Source organism: Thamnophis sirtalis, unplaced genomic scaffold (genome assembly GCF_051295495.1).
Source record: "Thamnophis sirtalis isolate CommonGarterSnake01/CBP01778 unplaced genomic scaffold, rThaSir2_p1.2 scaffold_1, whole genome shotgun sequence".
In the NCBI taxonomy this organism is placed as follows: Eukaryota; Metazoa; Chordata; class Lepidosauria; order Squamata; family Natricidae; genus Thamnophis; species Thamnophis sirtalis.
The window spans coordinates 66,862,038-66,881,789 of NW_028261381.1; positions in this window are offsets into that span (position 1 = coordinate 66,862,038).

Sequence of the window (19,752 nt, forward strand, 5' to 3'; positions counted from 1 at the left end):
GAACCCTGTTACTTTCTTCTGTAAGTGGTCTGACAGACAAATGTTAAATGAACATAAGACAATACATTTGTTAGCTCATAAATTTCTCAGGAATCAGAGAAGTGCAGTGATTAAATCAGGCTAGAAACTAGGACCCTGAGAGTTCTGGTCTCACCTTAGGCAGAAGCCAACTTGTGACTACAGGTAATCCTCAACTTATGATCATAACTGAGGCCAAAACTTATGTTTTTAAGCAAGACAGTTGTTAAGTGAATTTTGCCTCATTTTACAACCTTTCTTGCCCCAATGTTAAGGGAATCATCACAGTTATTAAATTAGTAACACAGTTGTTAAGTGAATCTGGCTTTCCCATTGACTACACATGTCAGAAGGTCACAAAAAGTCATCACATGACCCTGGGACACTGCAACTGGGATAAATACATGCCAGTTACCTACTTTTGATCACATGACTGGGGTTGCTACAATTGTAAGTGCAAAAAACATCACTTTTTTCAGTGCCGTTGTAACTTTAAACAGTCATTAAATGAACGGTTGTTAGTCAGGGACTACTTGTAGTCACTTTCTGGTCATTAGAATGAATCACTTTCTCTCAGCCTAGGAAAGAGGCAAGGGCAAACTACTTCTGAAAAAGCTTACCCCCAAAATGCATGGATTTGTCCAGATAGTCTATGAGAATCAGGCTTGATTGAATGGAAGAAAAAAAAAATCTTAAAACTCCATATACACACATATACATACATGTCCACTTATCAAGAAATAATGGAATGCTAAAATGAAATAAAATCCAGCTTATTAAAGAAGATTACACCTGATCTGCCTCTCTTCTTCTTTGATCTGTTGGACTTACTGGTTTTTGGAGATGTTCTGGGAAATGAAGCATCAGAAGTGACACATCAAGTACTGCTAGAGAAAGATGAAGAATTCATCCGATCACACATGTGTAGAGTCCTATATTAAGGCTCACACAGTAGTGAAAAGAGTAGCAAAGTTTATTTATTCCTCCTTCACATTATACATTGGCAGAAATGTCCCCAGTAACCTTTTTTAAGGTAACCTGCTCTCTCATGAGGGCTGAGGATGAACAACTGAAGAACAGCTGCTGTGAAAAATATTATAGGCATCTGATGGATTCATTAAGAAGTGCACCCTGGATGAACAATTCTATTATCTAAGCGGAATTTAAGCCTGCAAAAGTCAAGTAATTGCACAGGATTCTCTGGAATATCAGAGCTGCTTTCTATGTTTTAGTTCAATGTCCCTCCTGCTTAGTTTTCCCAGGAGGTGACAAACTGCTGGTTTCAAGTGTTTGAATGAGGGGGTCATTCTGTTTACCTTCAAGGAGATATTGGTATGCCCCCTTCTCAAGAAGCCACTGATGGATTTTTTTTAATCAGTTCTCAATCTTTCCTTTTTGATAAAGGACCTTTTCCAGTCAGGCTTTAGGGTTGGGTACAACAGTAAGATAGCATGTTTGTTGATAATCTTTGGTGAGTTTGGGATTGGAATGATATGATCATCCTGGTCTTAGCTGCATTTGATACTCTTTCAGTATGCACCTGATACATCATAATATAGCAATAGCAATAGCATTTAGAGTTATATACCGTTTCACAGTGCTTTACAGCCCTAAGGCTGTAAGCATATTGCCCCCAACAATCTGGGTCTTCATTTTACCGACCTCAGAAGGATGGAAGGCTCAGTCAATCTTAAGACTGGTGAGATTCGAACTGCCAAATTGCAGGCAGCTGGCAGTCAGCAGAAGCAGCCTGCAGTACCACTCTAACCACTCTAACCACTGCCCACCACTGCTCTTATTTTTCTGGACTGACTTTGAGGGTTGGGAATAAGGGATACTTTTGTTTTACAATGGTTCTCCTCCTTTGGGACCAGTTTTATTCAATATTGGTAAATGGGGACAGATCTACCCCAAGGCCCTTTCTTTCGTGGAGTCCCAAAAGTCTCAACGCTTTCTCCACTCCTATTTAACATCTAAGTCATTGGTTCTCAACCTTTTCTCCACCCTCCTTTAAATACCTTTTGTGGGTTAGGGCCAAGGACCACCAAGACTCAACTCAAAATTTAAATCATAATATTTCTTCACGGACTTCCTGTGATGACATTGCACCCCCCACCCCAAGAGTCTGCGGACCACAGGTTGACAACCAATGATCTACATGATAAGTGAAGTCATCCATTCTGAATGAGGTCAGGTATCATAAGTAGACAAATTATATCCAGCTTTACATCTTGTCCCCAGGTTGGACAGTGACATTTTGGACAGGAAATTTTGTCACCGTGCATGCAAGGTATTAGTGTTTCAATGGAGAAGAACAAGCTTAAGAACACTGCCAAGACTAAGTGGCTTTGGTTTCAAGAAACTGCCACTCATAGTGATTTACCATCTTTAACACTCAGCAGAATGGCACTTCCCCAGGTAGAACTGGTATAAAATTTAAGATCATCTTGGATACTTGGCTCCTGCTCAAAGAGCAGGAGGCATCTATGGCCAAGACAGCTTTTACAGAGATCTATCTTGTGTTTCAGTTACATCCTTTTAAAGAAAGGGAAGTGCTTCTCACAGACACTCTTGCCTTAGTCAGCTCCCTTTATAGGTATTATCAGGGCTACACTGCAAAAATTTTAGCAAAACTTTCTCTGCCCGGTTTCTGGGTGGGCGTGGCCATGGTGGGCATGGCCTAGTAGCCTTTCTGCACCACAGGGTGGGGACATTTTTGCCCTCCCTGGGCTCCGGAAGCTTTCCCTGAGCCTCCGGCAGAGTGAAAATGGCCTCCCCAGGCTCTGGAGGCTCTCTGGAGGTTGGAAATGGGCCACTTTCCGGCCTTCCCAAACATTGGGTAGGTTCATTTTTTGCCTTCCCCAAGCCTCCGCATGCGCCCTGCATCCAAAACTGGCTGTGTGGTAACTCCTGGGAGGGGAGGGGTTGGCGGGGCGGGGCCAGCCAGGAGAGGGATTGGGAATTCTCCAAACTGCACAGAAACTTAGCTAGAGGTTCTCCCAAACCCTTGAGAATCCCCAGCAGCCCACTTAAGAGTTTTACTTTGGCTATTCTTGAAAGTTGCATAGAACCTACAACTGGTTAAATGCTTCTTGTTTCACTCATATAACACTACTGCTCTGTGAGTGGCCTTGGGCTACTGGTAGGTTTGAAGGTAAAATTCAAGGCTTTTCACCTACACAGAGATTAGGTTCTCACTTCTGCCCTTTTCCTGGTGTTCATGCCCAATCCATAAGATCTGGACAAGATGGCAAGCATTCTTGCTTGCAGGACCTAAGAGATGTGATTTCTTGGTAGACGTGTGGAAAACAGCATATCCCTATGATAGTGAACCTATGACACACATGCCACAGGTGGCACACAGAGTCCTCTCTGTGGGCACGTCAGCCATCGCCCCAGCCCAGCTTCACCGTGCATGCATGCACATCTCCCACCAGCCAGCTGGTCTTTGGGTCTCTGCCTGCCATGCATGCACATGTGCGGGGGGCACTCACATTACATTTTGGGGGTTGCGTGATGCACGCCCCCCCCATGTCCCCTGTTGGGCTTGGAAAACCTCCTGCACTAACCTGGAAGCCAAAAATGGATGGGGGGGTAGGGCGCATGCACAGAGGATGCACATGCATGGGGCGGGGTGCATTCATGGGGCAGGGCATATGGACGGGAAACATGCACAGGGTGCATGCCTGAGGGCGGGATGCATGCAGGGGGCAGGGGGCAGGGGGCATGTACAGGGGAGTGCATGTGGGGGGTGCTCACATTGCATTTTGGGGTTTCACACCCCTGCTTTGGGCACTCGGCACCAAAAAGGTTAGCCATCACTGGCATATCTCCTGAGAGCAACCTGCCCTAAACTCTGTTTGGATTTTGCAATGCTGTAAAACCCTGGGTCTTTCATCTGTTCCTGGGGAAGTCAGACAGTTGTATTTCCTTATGGTCTTTTGTGTGTGTGTGTGTGTGTGTGTGTGTGTGTGTGTGTATGTGTGTGTGTGTGTAGGGGATATGTTTGACTTGTTCTCTTCCATGATGTATGTCATGCATTACTCTGGTCTTATTTATTTGCTTTTAGCTGTTATTTATCTGATGTATTAATCCTGTACTATAAGCTGTCTATAATTGAGGTAGTCTTGAAATGGAATAAACAAATAAACATATAAATAAAATTCTACCATGCCAAACATATTTAAAGAAATCCAGAGATACTTCAGAATAATAGCTTGATTCACTCCCTAACAAAAGATATTTTCATTTTGCTGCTATTCAGTATTTCCTTCAATATTTTTGGAGGTTTTTTTTACAAAAAAAATAAGTAGAGAATTGGAGATAATTATTTACTTAGTATTTAAATATAAAATTACCTCATTTGTATTTCCAGAACCAAAATTCTGTGAAATCTCAAATTTGCTTTTTTAAATGTTTAATTTCTCTAATAATAAACCATGCTTTATGGAGACTTGTTTGCAAACATTTGATTATTAGGACAGCAGGTACAGAAAGTATGTATTCAGCAGTAATGGCGAAAATAATGCGAGAAAGGGGAAACAATATCTAGGCGGGGAAATAAAAACTGACAAAAAATGAAAATGTTAATAATTGTCCATCCCTAAAGAAAGCATGTCATAACAGGTGGTGATTGATTAACTTCTGTGAGTGAATCCTGAAAAATGTTAAGGTTAATATTTGCAGGAGATCATTAGGAAAATGGAAAAGCAACATGGAAAAAGGAAAGAGTAAACCAGAGCAATTACTGCTAAGAGTTAGTTGTCAAAGGGGGAAAACATGGTGTGTCACCAGGAATCAAACTCAACTTGAACATCAAGATGATTTTATGTGAAGGAAGATACAGGCGGGCTGCAACGTGTGAATTCCTCCTCCTCTCTTTGCTGAAACATTTGATATCTCTACGTAATGAAAGTTTTATCTGGAAGCACGTCCTTTCTTATTGTATGAATTTCGGATATGAAGTCAAGTATTTCCCTTGTTCCCCCTCTTAGCCCTTTTGCTCTGCCAGGGGCAGCCCACAAAGCTGTGCTGATGACTAAAATGCTCTCATAAGTTATTGCGTGGGTTAAGGGAAAATTTCAAAAGATCTTGACCCAGGGAACTGTTTAGAAGGTTGTGAAAAGAGATGACTGAGCTTCATAATAATTGAAAGAAAGAAAAACACCCTGGAGCTAATAGGAGACAAGAGTGCTTAATATAGAAAACAGGATAGAACGTCAAGCTAGACTAAATTATGGAAGCTCTGCTGACTACAGTGAAATGACAGATTTATTTATCCCACGGGAGTTTATATTTTCAGGGTATCATAACAAATTTAAAGGTAGGTGCAGGAGTGTGTGTGTGTGTGTGTCTCACAAAAGAGGAGATGCCGCTGTCCAGTTCAAGAGAATAAAATCATAAACACACGGAGATATTCCAAGTAGCAAGGCAATTTCTGATTCAATGTCACATAACAACTAAATATAGAGCACTGGAAAAATTCAATTTATGGGTGTTTTTTTTTTTTTTTTTTAAATGTAAATTTCCTGGATTTGGAGCCAGGCTGATGCTTCTGAAATCCCTCTGGGGAGAACTATTTGGCAAGGCAAAAGGAAATGGCACCACGAATACTCTGGTCAGGCTGCGCTTGTACTAAAAATGGGACATTGACATAAAGTGGGGCTGGTGCTTACGTATTTCATTAGTGAAACAGAAAGGTAATCTAGGGCTCCAGAATGGAAGGGAATTAGTCGAAGGGTGATAGGTAGCAGGTCATGTCTTTACATGCCAGGATTTAAGCCAATTGTCTCACTTCTTTCTCTAAAGGCCTTTCCACCCTACTGAACTAAAGTACTGTACACTTGAATACACATAAAACAATGTCAGTGTCTGCATAAAATTTGCTGCCTTGTTGCCAACCCCTATCGGGCTGTCCTTCCTTCCTCTCCTCTGTAGCTATTCCAAATAACTGCCAAATGAAGCGGTGCAAGTCCTTGAATACTTTTCTTCTCTAGTCTTTGCTGTTTTTAACATGTCAATAAGTAGCAGGGAAAATATCTGGGCACCACAGCATGAAGGAGGGTGGGATCTGTTTAGGGACTCTACCTGGGCTTCTCTGCCTCATCCTTCATACCCCATTTGGGCATTTCCCAAGTTAAAAAAATGCATGAAAGCAAGAATATATGAGAAGATTCTGGGACAGAAATAGATACTAAAAGATCCGACTCATATATTGTTTGATTATTGTTTGTATAAGGAGGTGAGAGAGAAATACCTTGATCCACATATTAAATGTATGGCTCAGTGGGAGGCTCATATTAAAACAACTTACCTCATGTGTGGCCAGATACTGAAAATGACATTTAATACAGCACAATTTCTGACGAAAATGGTACGACTGAGATTGACATATATAGGAACTGATTGGGGTTGAATCCTGGGGTGATACAGAAATATAATTTTATGTCATTTTATTCTATTTTATATAGACTATATTGCCAAAAGTATTCGCTCATCTGCTTTTACTCACATATGAACTTACTGTGCATGACATCCCATTCCTAATCCATAGGGTTCAATATGACGTCAGTCCACCCTTTGCACCTCTAACAGCTTCAACTCTTCTGGGAAGGCTGTCCACAAGGTTTAGGAGTGTGTTTATAGGAATTTTTGACCATTCTTCCAGAAACGCATTTGTGAGGTCACACACTGATGTTGGATGAGTTTACGTGCCCTACCACTTCGTGGCTGAGTTGCTGTTGTTCCCAAACACTTCCACGTTCTTATTATACAACTGACAGTTGACTCTGGAATATTTAGGAGTGAGAAAATTTCACGACTGGATTTGTTGCACAGGTGGCATCCTATCACAGTTCCATGCTGGAATTCACTGAGCTCCTGAGAGTGACCCATTCTTTCACAAATGTTTGTAAAAACAGTCTGCATGCCTAGGTACTTGATTTTATACACCTATGGCCATGGAAGTGATTGGAACACCTGATTCTGATTATTGGGATGGGTGAGCGAATACTTTTGGCAATGTAGTGTATTTATGTATTAAATTATTATATTTTATCCTATAACTATTGTATTTTACTCTACTCTCATTTTAAATTGTTTATTTATAATTTTATTGGTAAATTTGTTTGAACCTGTACGTTGATATGGCATATAGGCTAATCAATCAATATAGATAGATAGATAGATAGATAGATAGATAGATAGATAGATGATAGATAGATGATAGATAGATAGATAGATAGATAGATAGATAGATAGATAGATAGATAGATAAGATAGATAAGATAGATAGATAGATAGATAGATAGATAGATAGATAGATAGATAGATAGATAGATAGATAGATAGATAGATAGATAGAAGAATGAGGAAACTAAACTCTGTTGTGACTATGTGCTGGGTCCTGTAGAGTGGGAGAACGGAAATGAATTAGTTGTTGGGCCTCTTCAGCTCTTCTTGCACAAGGGGTGTGGAGAGGAAGGGATTGAAATGGATAGATATAGGGCAGTGATGGAGAACCTTTTAGGCACAGAGTGCCCAAACCGGAAGATGTGCAGTGTGCATACATGTGCATGCGCCTGGGTGCCGGAAACCTAATGACCAGCTGGCTGAGCTAGGGCAACAGCACGCGTCCTCCCCCCAGAGAGGGCTCTGCATGCCAACTTGCTGTAGGTTCACCATCACGGATATTGGGGAATGTTTCAAACATGATCCTTCTTTTCTTCCCAATGGAAGCAGTGTCTCCTTTACCTTTTATTGGAAGCCAGGAGGAAAAATTAGTTTCAATGGTAGGAATACAAGAAATACAGTGCCATTGCAGAGGACAAACATGGGAAGGGAAATGATTGAGAAGGCAGCTGTGGAGGGGTCTAGGGGGTTCTGCTTGTACCCCCCAATGCTCCCCAAACATACCAAAGATCACCATCCATTCCTGGTTACTTAACCCTACCTCCCATGTAATGGGTGGCCAATCTAACATATTGCAAATGTTTCAAAAGATCATATTTCTTAGCCTTAATTGACTTAATTGAAAAGACAATACAGTGCATGTTTAAACATACAATGTGCAAAAGAGAATTTTTAAAAACATTTTTTTCATCTTTAACTATTAAGTAGTCTTAACAATATTTTATTTGAAGATGGAAGGCAAGCAAGGTTGGATCTGGTGGTGCTTGCCTGGAAACCTCTAAATCGCATATTTAGAGTAAAGAGACAACTTTGGTAACTTTAAGGCTTGTGGATTTCAACTTCCAGAATGGCTGGCTGGGGAATTCTGGGAATTGAAGTCCACAACTCCTAAAGTTTGCAAGGTTGGACAACCCCTACCTTAGAGGTTTCCCAACAAGTACCCCCAGATGTAGCTTGACGTAATCTGACTTGATTTTCAGCCATTATTTATATCAACTGCTGTTTTATGTACTGGTAGTCAGCCTCCTCCAGTTTCCCACAATTGATTTTTAGTTTAATTTTGGTCTTATTTTTAACAAGTCCTCCTGAACTCTAGCATTTTCTTCCTTGGGATGATGGTCACCTTTGCACCGCAAAATAGCAGGAGGGATATTTGCAATTGGGTTGCCTCTTTATATCAAAACAGAATACCTCTTTTTCATTCCAAGAGCTCAAAAGCTATGGCCTTGTGTCATCTGTGGAATTGTCTCCAGTTTGCTGATTTATTTTTAATGATGTCAAAGCACAGGCCTCTTTTGTTTGCAGTATTGCAAGTTCCTTGCCCTTGGAAAGCCATGGGACTATCAGGACTTCACTAAAATAAATACATTCTCCAAAAGGAGGAGTCATATTTACTTTTATTACTGATCAGCATCATAGAACCATGAGTTGTGTGTATAAGAAACACAATTTCTCGGTAATGAAAATCCTTCTGTAAATGTAAAGATTTACTTAGCTGCTGTATAACCATTAAATATCACACTTCTGACAATGCAATGGATGGGAATGATATTTAAAAATGCATTCATAGACATCAGGCACTTCAGCTGTATTTCCCATATCTACATGTTACTACAAGGCCTTTAAGAAGATTGGATCCTGAACAGAACAGATCGTGTCAACTCACAATGTATGATTATCTCGTAAGTCTTGTTGCTTAGTGACTATCTAAATATTCTACTCACTGGCATTTGTTAACATAAGAATCCATAAGAGGAAAAGACAATATTTAAAGATTAGCTGATTTCCCATTCTCTCAAGTGCAAAATATGCTGGGTACATGAATTAGTTTTACAATTAGCCTATATCAGGGGTGGGATTGAAAATTTTTAGCAATCGATTCTTTGCCCAGTTGCTGGGGGGGCATGGCCATGGGGGGGGGGGCATGGCCTACTCTAGAGGTGGGTTCCTACTGTTTCGCATCGGTTCGGGCAAACCGGTAGTGGAAATTGGGCCTCGGTCGCTGAACTGGTAGACACCCCTGAACCAGCTCAGATGTTTGCCCTGCCTCGCCCACCACGTGCATCCACAGAACTGCCTCCTCCTGCTACACACAGGTAAGCATTTGCGCTAGTCTACCCTCCTCCCCACACTGTTACAGCCACAGCGGGGACAGGTGAAGTCCACAGGCTTTGCAGCCATATGGCTATGAAGTTTGCTGGGGCACCTGGATGAAGCCGCTGCCATTGCAGTTCCTGGAGAGCCATGCTCATGTTGGCAATCCAGAGGGCTAGAGGAACTGGTTGCTACCTACTAGCTCGGGAGCCGGGCAGGAGCCAGCCAGGCAGGGGCAATGGCAATAGGACAGTCTGGCACTCAGGGAGGGCAAGGTTAGCATGCTCCCAGCCATGCCCTGCAGTATCTCCACCCGCTGGCTCACGACAGCGGGGCGGGGAGGCAGACTGGCAAGCTTTGCAGCCATGTGGCTACGAAGCTTGCCGGGTAGGTGACCCCCCTCCCAGCTGGGCTAGCATATCCTGAAACTGCTGTCATTGTAGCCACGGTAGGGATAAGGACTGGGCAGCCTGGTAGCTGGGCACCCGAAAATGGCACAGAGGTGCATTCAAAGGCTGGGAGGGGGGCAACACACAGAAGGCTCCCTGCAGTTCCTCCACCTCATTGCTCACCCGCTCCACCTTGCACAGTAAAGAAAAACTTCTCACGAGTGCGAGAAGTTGTTAATTGCCTCGCATTCATAAGAAGTTTTTCTTTACTATACATAGGCCGGGAGTTGCTCCGAGGTTGCAGGCACCTGGGGAGGGGGGGGAATGCTGTCTGACTGCCCCCTCCTGAAGCAACCTCTGAAGTTTTCAAGCTTGTCTGGAGAGGCGGGTTTTCTTAAAGAAAACCCTGTAAAAGCCGCAAGATCTGGAGGTGCCAATCTCTGGTAAGATGCGCATCTCGTGACCCGCCCTGCCTCATTTTCTGCCCCACCTGCACCCCCAAATTGCACACCACTACAAGTGTCTCTCAGCTGTTGTGTGCAGGGAAAAACCTTGCATAGTAAAGAATAGATTTCAGTGAGTGCAAGAAGTTGTTAATTGCCTCACACTCATGAGAAGTTTTTCTTTACTGTGCAAGGTTTTTCCCTGCACACAATGGCTGAGAGACTCTCGCAGTGGGGTGCAATTTAGAGTGGCAAGTGGGGCAAGGGATGGGGTGGGCCACAAGAGGTGCATCTTACCAGAGACTGGCAGCTCTGGATCTTGTGACTTTTTCAGGGTTTTCTTAAAAAAACAAACCCGCCTCTCCATACGAGCTTGAAAACTTCTGAGGTTGCTTCTGGAGGGGGCAGTCAGACAGCATTTCCCCCCCTCCCTGGGTGCCTGAAGCTTCGGAGCAACTCCTGGCCCTTGCACAGTAACGCAAAGGAGCATTTTTGCCCTCCCCAGGCTCTGGAGGGTTTTGTCAAGCCTCCGGGAGGGTAAAAATGGTCTCCCCAGGCTCTGGAGGACCTCTGGACATCCAGAACTTCCGGGAGGCTTGTTTTTCGCCCTCCCCAGGCTCCGGAAGCTTTCCGTGGGCCTCCAGGAGGGCAAAAACGTCTTCCCCCAGACTCCGGAGGCCCTCTGGAGGCTTGAAACAGGCCTGTTTTGGAAACTCCGGAACTTCTGGGAAGCCCATTTTCCACCCTTCCAGAGCCTCTGTGCGGGCCCTGCAGTTACTTGGCATGATGAATGGACCACGTAGAGACTCCTGGGAGGGGAGGGGCAGGGTGGGCTGAGCCAGCCCTTCCTTCCAAGTACAGATTTGGTGAATCAGATGGAAAATTAGCAAAATTAGTTCACCCAAGCAGGTTCAAACCAGCTGAATCCCACCCTTGCTTCTGAGGTGGGTAAAATAAGGATCCAAAATGTTGGGGGCAATAGGCTGACTCTGTAAACTGCTTAGAGAGGGCTGTAAAGCACTGTGAAGCTGTATATATCTAAGTGGTATTGCTGCTCTGTTCTCCTCCCTATATGTAAGGTTATTTTGGAGGGAAGGGGTCCTGGGAGCCTTATGTCACCTTCATCTGACTGCTCCATTTTTCCAGATGATTCCTATTACAATACAATACAATAGCAGAGTTGGAAGGGACCTTGGAGGTCTTCTAGTCCAACCCCCTGCCTAGGCAGGAAACCCTATACCGTTTCAGACAACATAATCTTAAAGACTTCCAGTGTTGGGGCATTCACAACTCCTGTTCCACTGATTAATTGTTCTGTCAGGAAATTTCTCCTCAGTTCTAAGTTGCTTCTCTCCTTGATTAGTTTCCACCCATTTCTTCTTGTTCTACCCTCAGGTGCCTTGGAGAATAGTTTGACTCCCTCTTCTTTGTGGCAACCCCTGAGATATTGAAACACTGCTATCATGTCTCCCCTACTCCTTCTTTTCATTAAACTAGACATATAAAACTCCCAGTTCTTTATATGGTTTAGCCCCCAGTCCCCTAATCATCTTTGTTGCTCTTCTCTGCACTCTTTCCAGAGTCTCCACATCTTTTCTACATCGTGGCGACCAAAACCGAATGCAGTATTCCATCAGCCTCATGTAATTCCTGGTTTGTTGCCTCTTGAGACTTGACATTCCACAGGTTCAGATGGAGGAGTTTCTTCTAATTTAGAGTTTGAGGCCTGGGCCATGAAAGGCAATAGGACAGTAGAATTTTCTGTTGACTCAAGAATGGAAGTATTAAAAAGAGACAGACTTTTTAATTTATAAATCTCTGCCTTTTTGTCCTCAGAACAGCAGAACCTTGATGTCCACTTTTGGCACATTAGTTGAAAGGGATTCTAGGAGTCTAAAAAGAGAGACAGATTTGAGTTATAAGTAACCCTGGCTGTTGTCTCACTCCACTTTACATGAACTCCTCAACTTACAACCATTCATTTAGTGACCATTCAAAGTTACAACAACAATGAAAAAATAGACTTATGACTACTTTTCACATTTAGGACCATGGTTACATGATCAAAATTCAACCGCTTGGCAACTAGTTCATATTTATGACAGTCGCAGTGTCCCAGGGACATGCGATCCCCTTTTGCAATCTTCTGACAAGCAAAGGCAGTGGGGAAGCCAGATTCACTTAATAACCGTGTTACTAACTTAACAACTTTCAGTGCCTCGCTTAAGAACCGTGGCAAGAAAGGTCGAAAAAGGGGCAAAACTCACTTAACAAATGTCTCACGTAGCAACATAAATGTTGGGCTCGATTGTGGTCATAAGTCAAGAACTACCTGTAGTGTATCAATTAAAGTTGATAATTGACAAGACTTTAAAGATGCATCCATCCGTACTTCAATGTTTTAATTATGATGGTTTCATGGGCTTTAGACCCATGCGCAGGATTCTTTGTTGAAAATATAGCCCTGTTTCTTTCCCAAGCTTTGTGTGAATGCTCACAATTGGCACTGGCAACAGAACAGATGGAAGCTTAGGTGTGCCACAAGCTTTGCACTGGAATCCAATCCCTTGCAGAACAGACAAGTGGGAGGAGATGAAGTGTGACTTTCGGGGAGGACAAGATATCAATAGAGGCAATCCATGAGAGACACACTTCTCAGAAAGTGGCTTCATACAGTTATGTAAATGAAAGATGGTGCAGGCTGGTGGGTGATGGAGAGAGAATGCAGTCCATTTCATTGGATCCTGAATTCCAGTAGCATTCTTCATTAAAGTATCTCTTTGTTATCCTAGGAATCATTCACAGCATTTTGCCCAAAGTTCTTCCTTTTCATTTTCTAGTCTGTTCTGCAAGAGGCTGATGCATAATGCAGAGCCCTCTGCTTATCCCATTCTGGCTTGAAACAGCATCTGGCTTCCAGTCACAAAACACTGTAAGATGATAGTTTTCATTATGCCAGCTTCAGCTGGTAAATATACATGGTGTTTTCAAAAGGTCAAAATTCATTATTGGGCTTCTAGGTATTTATGGCTTTACAGCTATGCAATATTCATTACTGGGCTTCTATGCCTAGTCTAACATGAATGATTATATTATTCTTTCTACTCTATTTCCCTGTGTTATTTTGAACAGTCTAAATAGAAAAATGCATAACATGTATTCCTCAGAAGGTAAAACTAGAGTGTACAAAGCATTACAAAGAGCAGGGTGGGTTTTTTAGTGTTTTCTTTTGATTTTTGATTTGATTTTTGCAAAAAAGGGGGCATGGAAGCCTTTAGGAAGCTTATAGTGTGCTCCTGGGGTGGGGGCAAAATGAGCAAAAAAAACCAGCCCATTTTTTGCTCATTTCTGCCCTCCCTAGCCCCCAGGAGCTCTCTGGAAGCCTCCTAAAGGATATGCACGGCCATTTTGGTGAAGGAACAGGGTTTCGGGAGGCAAAAAATGCTGTATTCAGTGTATAAGATGCACCCAGATTTTCACTCTCTTTTTTGAGGGAAAAACGTGTGTCTTATACTCTGAAAAATACGGTAAATGAAACCAAATAACCATCCTTAAAAACTTGGTAATTCCAACCCATTCTGTGGACCATGCAGTTAATAATAGCCTCCATTTTAATATCATCACCATCTATTATGAGAGTGTGGCTCAAATATATTATTTTGCCAATCTAAATCTACATTCTGCTGCATTTAGTTTCAGATTTCTTTCTCTTCATTTGGTCAGTAACTGTGTTACTTTTTAAAATCACACTTACCCCCCCCCCACAGATCAATATATCATTAAAAAAAACAATATATGGTTTCTTCCATATCTTCAAAGAATAAAGTTACATCATTTTCTGATGCACTTCAAAATGTAGAGTTTTTCTGCTGACAGTCCTATCCATCTCTTCATTTGAATCAAACATTTCCCCATGAAGCTGATTCTTCAGTTTTGAGAAGAGAAGAGGAAATTAAATGGTATCAAATCTGGCGGGTGAGAGAAGATGATGAGATTCAAATTTGTAATTACAGGTAGCCCTCAGGTTACATCCATTTGGTTAGGGTCTGTTCAAAGTTACACACACGTTGAAAAAAAGTGATTTATGAGCAGTCCTCCCACTTACAACTGTTGCAGCATCTCCATGGCCATATGATCAAAATCCAGGCGCTTGACAACCAGCATGTGTTTATGAGGGTTGCAGTGTCCGAGGGTCACCTAATTGCCATGTGTGACCTTCCCAGATGGCTTCCAACAGGCAAAGTCAATGGAGGAAGCCAGATTTGTTTAACAATTGTATCACTTCACAGCTACAGTGATTCACTTAACAACTGTGACAAAAACAGTCATAAAATCAGGCACAATTCATTTATAACCACCTTGCTTAGCAACAGAAATTCTGGTCCCAATTGTGGTTGTAAATCAAGAACTATCTGAATAACAGACTAAGAAAGTTGGAAGGGACCTCAGAGGTCTTCTAGTCCAAACTCCTCTGCTCAAGCAGAAGATCCTATAGTACCATTTCAAAGAGATGGCAATTTCTCCAATTTCTTCTTCAAAACCTCCAGTGATAGAGCATTCACAATTCTGAAGGCAAGCTGTTCTACTGATTAATTGGTTTGTCAGGAAATTTCTTATTTGTAGGTTGATTCTCTCTTTGATTATTTCCATCGATTGCTTCTTGTCCTGCCTTCAGGTACTTTAGAGAATAGGTTGATCTTATTAGGTCTTAATAGGTCTTCTTTGTGGCAGCCCCTGAGATATTGGAGGACTGCTATCGTATCATGGCATACCTGTGCAAAGTATGAAACTTAGAATTGTAGTTTTTTTTTTCCTTTTTGTGCTTCCAGGCTTCTCTTAATAATTATTTCAGAATTTTAAGGGTTGTAATGCAGTGGCCTAATTTAATAGTGGTACCAGGTTCAAGGAAATCCATACCCCAGAAATAATAACTTTTGTCAAAAACAATTTGAAACTGAATTTTTATACCAAAGTCTACGTTTGGCTCCTTTCTTTTTCTTTTCTTTTCTTCTTTTTTAACAAGTCCTAAAATTTCTGGGTCCTAATGAGGAGTCCATGTTTTATCTGCTATCATAATGATACGAAGAAATTTCTCACCTTCATTTTTCTAGTGTGACCATTACTGACAAATTTTCATTCTTGGAGCTTGTATCTTTTTGGTCACCGTGCAAGGAAACATCTTGCACAAATCTTCCAGTATTGGAGAACAGTAATAGGATTCACATGTGTCCGTGCAATGCCAAATTTGACAGCAATTATAGTTTGAGTGAACCACCAACTGGCAGTTCATCTCATTTGCCATGGCAGGTCATCCACTTCATTCTTGATCACACAAATAAGCTTTTTCCAGGGCATCATCTTAACATTTTTGGCTCAGTGGCACCTAATATTCACATCAACACAGTCATGATAATAAACAGCCTAGATTCAGTCATTTGGAGGGATTCTTCTGGCAGTCAAAAATTCAGTTATGGCACATTGCACACTTTATGTTTTTATGTGACAAACAATATCAATGCTTTTTTCCCCTTTCACAGCAGCTTCCTACCAAATGAAGCAAAAGAACAGATGCTGCAAAACTTGTCTTTGCTTCCAGCATCTAAGCACTGCCATCTGTTGGCAAATCTTAACATTGGCAGATCTGTTGGCAAATCATAACATTAATTTTCATTTAATCTTTGTAAATATTTTGTTTCTCAGGAGCATGCAAAACTGATGGATATCTCTACAGTTTCCTTATCATCTTTACTATCCACAAAATAAAACTTTTTTTTTTGCTCCCACCTTCCCCTGATTTCTACAACATGACTTCCAAACTCTTCTAGAAGTAAGCCTGTCAAACTGGTGGCCCACAGGCCAGATACATCACATGCAAGCCACACCAGATAAGTCATGCACAGGCCACGGCTACCCCAGCTCCGCAAAGGCAAAAAAGAGTTGTGATACGTCACGATCCAGCCTGTGATGCAATTGAGTTTGACACCCCTGTTCTAGAGGCTTTAACTAATTTTTCTTAATTCAGTCTGCTCCAAGCATTAAAAGCTATACTTGTTTCCTAGATAACACTAAAAAAGGTCTATCCAAGCATAAATATCTATAGCAGACCAAGATTACACTCAAACGAAAGCACATTAACAGTGACTTCATGATGCAAAGGCTTGCCTTAAGTTCTGACACAAGCAATAAATTGTACTAGTGTTCATGCCATATTTATCTGTTGCCTTTCCTCTCTCCACCCCTGTCCATGGATCTGAGGATAATATGAAGAACTTTATTCTTTGATTGACAACAACCCCTTTCTAAGAATATACTTGTCTCCACTTACACATATTTAGGAATATTGAATATGGAATGTAACTGTAGTCACAGTACTACAATAATTTATACATTACACTTGAATAGTCCATTACTGAAAACCACTTTTTATTTTGCTTTGATGTTTTTGTATTATTTGTTACATTATCTTGAAGTTATATTGAGGGACAATTAGATTTGAAATGGAATTTTAAATTCAAGAAATAAATAAATCCAAAACCAAAACTGGAGGTTCTTTGGGGTAATGATTAAGGCATTAGGCTAATGCCTAATAAGAAATCAGGAGACCTTGAGTTCTAGTTCTGACTTAGTCAAAAAGCCAACCAGTCACTCTCATGCTAAGAGAACTAATAACTTGTGGCAGAAGGAGATTCTATTGAATACCACAGTGTAAACAGAACCCAAATTTGAACAAATTTCCCTATATTCCTGTAGGAAAATGGAACCCACAAATAAAACAATTGCTACCACTGTGTGCCATTATTACAACAACAGCAACAACAACAAAAAAAATGTGACAGTGATACCCATTGTCATCGGGACACTTGGCACCATGTCCAAGAATTTTACGCAGCAGATCAAGAAATTGAAGCTTCCTGCAATAACATCAGCAGAAATGCAAAAAACTGCGCTACTCAGAACATCGTATATTTTAAGAAAATATTTGGTCGATACCTAGGATGCTGGCAGGAACCCGTATCAACCATAATGCTAGTTAATAATATTTGTCATACATTTTAAAATGTTCAGTTGACTGAATTTCATGTTTAACAAATAAAGTAAACAACAACAACAATAGCAATCCGTATCAACCATTAGCACCAATCAATGGTACTTGTGGTGCATTTTTGAATGTTCAGTTGACTGAATTTCATGTTTAATGAACAAAGTATGTAACAACAACAACAACAACAACAACAACAACAACAACACAAACAACAGCAAGAGAAAATAGCAAGAATGGTATATTGGAAGATCTGCATGAAATACTATTTGCCTGCAAGCAAGAACTGGTTAGATCATAAAACAGAGAAAGTAATAGAAAATGAAAAGCTAAAGTGCTCTGAGGTTTTAAATGCAAACTGGCAGGCACCTGTCACGTATCATGCCAGACTTAACAAGTGCTGAGAACAAAGACAAAAAAGTCTGGAGAGTGGATGTTGCAGTAGGTGGAGACAACAGAATAAAAGAAAAAGTACTGAAGATAATGTAATAAAAAAACTTGCAAATAGAAACAGAACTGTAGCAAAAGAAAGCAAAGATAGTACCAACTGGATGCAATCCAAATTCAAGCACCACTTGAACACTGCCATTACCTCTCCGCCTGGACTCCAGCCTAAAACCAAATAGAAATTTTCACACACACACACGGTTCCCCAGTATGATTAGACCCCCTTAGGCACCCTCTCCAGCCTCGCACAAGAAGCGATGCCCCATCAGAAACAGTGCGTGGCAGGACAGGAGTGTGGAGCGGCACAATACATCCATGGACAAGGACGTCTGTGCCCCACAGAGGCCCTCAAGCCCCATTGTCAGGCAGGCAGGATCAGATGTGTGGGTCATGGGCCGGCAGGCCAACTGCCTGTTCTGTGGCAGACAGGCAGGATCAGGCAGTTGGCCTAGCACTCATCACTGTTGTTTGGCTGCTGTAGGGGCTGACACAGCTTCAGCAAACACAGGGGGATTATGGGCTTCTGCAGGCAAACAGCAAGGCCTTTCCAGAAGCCAAGACCCATCAAGACAATATAGAATGGGGCTTAGGGAACAAGAACACTGGCATACTATGAACAGATATCCATGAAGAAAGTAACAAGAGGATTTGAATGTATTTATCATGAAACAGAAGATAATCAAACACACAATAATGTACTTACCAATATTCAAATAACATAGTTACCAAATTTCCAAATAATTTGTTTACCAAATTTTCCACAAATAACATACTTACCAGTATTCCACCCCAGAGGGGCTAATCGGACAAAACATCTACAGAATTGTAGTAGTCTGTACTACAAATAAGAGCCGATACACTCCCCAAATCAATATACTATATATCAGTCCATTCTCTTCAGGTCTGAAGAGAAGGTTCTTCAGTTCTTGGATGAAAAGCAAAAGGTCTTCGAGGAAAAACAAAGAAAGTCCAGTTGCCTCTTGAAAAAGAATATTTGGGATATGCTGAAGATGCACAGAAATGTAATCTAGATATGGATAAGATCATCTTCCACTTCATTGGGATTGGGGAGAATTTCCTGAATACTAGAATATATAATTTGGGTTTTGGCACACTCTGGCTAAAATAGTACTATAGATGGTGGTGTCCTACTTGTGCAGAATTTCGATCTTCTTTACTTATATTGGGGAAAGCCTCCTGAATGGACTTTGAATATTCAAAGTTTTGCAACTGTTAGTAAACTTTGTGTACTGAACTGATTATATGATACTGGACTATGTTATTTGGATTATCCCTTAACTGAAAGGCATTGATGACTGACTGTCTTATCCGTGTATGACTTGAACTGTTTGATAGAATCTGATACCTCTATTTCCATGAAAGTAAAAGCCTATTTAAACTGCAGTGTCTCTGTATGCTGGTTTGTGTGTTCTCCAACACAACTCTCACAACGCTTCGCTGAACGTACTCGGTCTCCCAACGGGGAGCTTACCTAACAGATACTCACAAAAAAAGAGGTTGTGGGGTGAAGGGATAATGTCCCTTATTTGTTGCAGTCTATATAAACTAACATTAGCTTCTTGTTACAGGATACAGGATTACAGACCAGACAGGATCCAGATGTACTGTGCTGGGGAGAGTGCCAACAATATAGTTTATCATTACTTTATAACTAAAGCCCTCAAAACAAAACTCACGCTGCATTAATTCACAAGTGGTTTCAACAATGGTTTGCTGAATTAATCATAAATAGCAATAGCAATAGCAATAGCAGTAGACTTATATACCGCTTCATAGGCCTTTCAGGCCTCTCTAAGCGGTTTACAGAGAGTCAGCATATTGCCCCCAACAATCTGGGTCCTCATAAATATAATATAAATATAAACCGAGTCGTAATATAAAAACCATACTT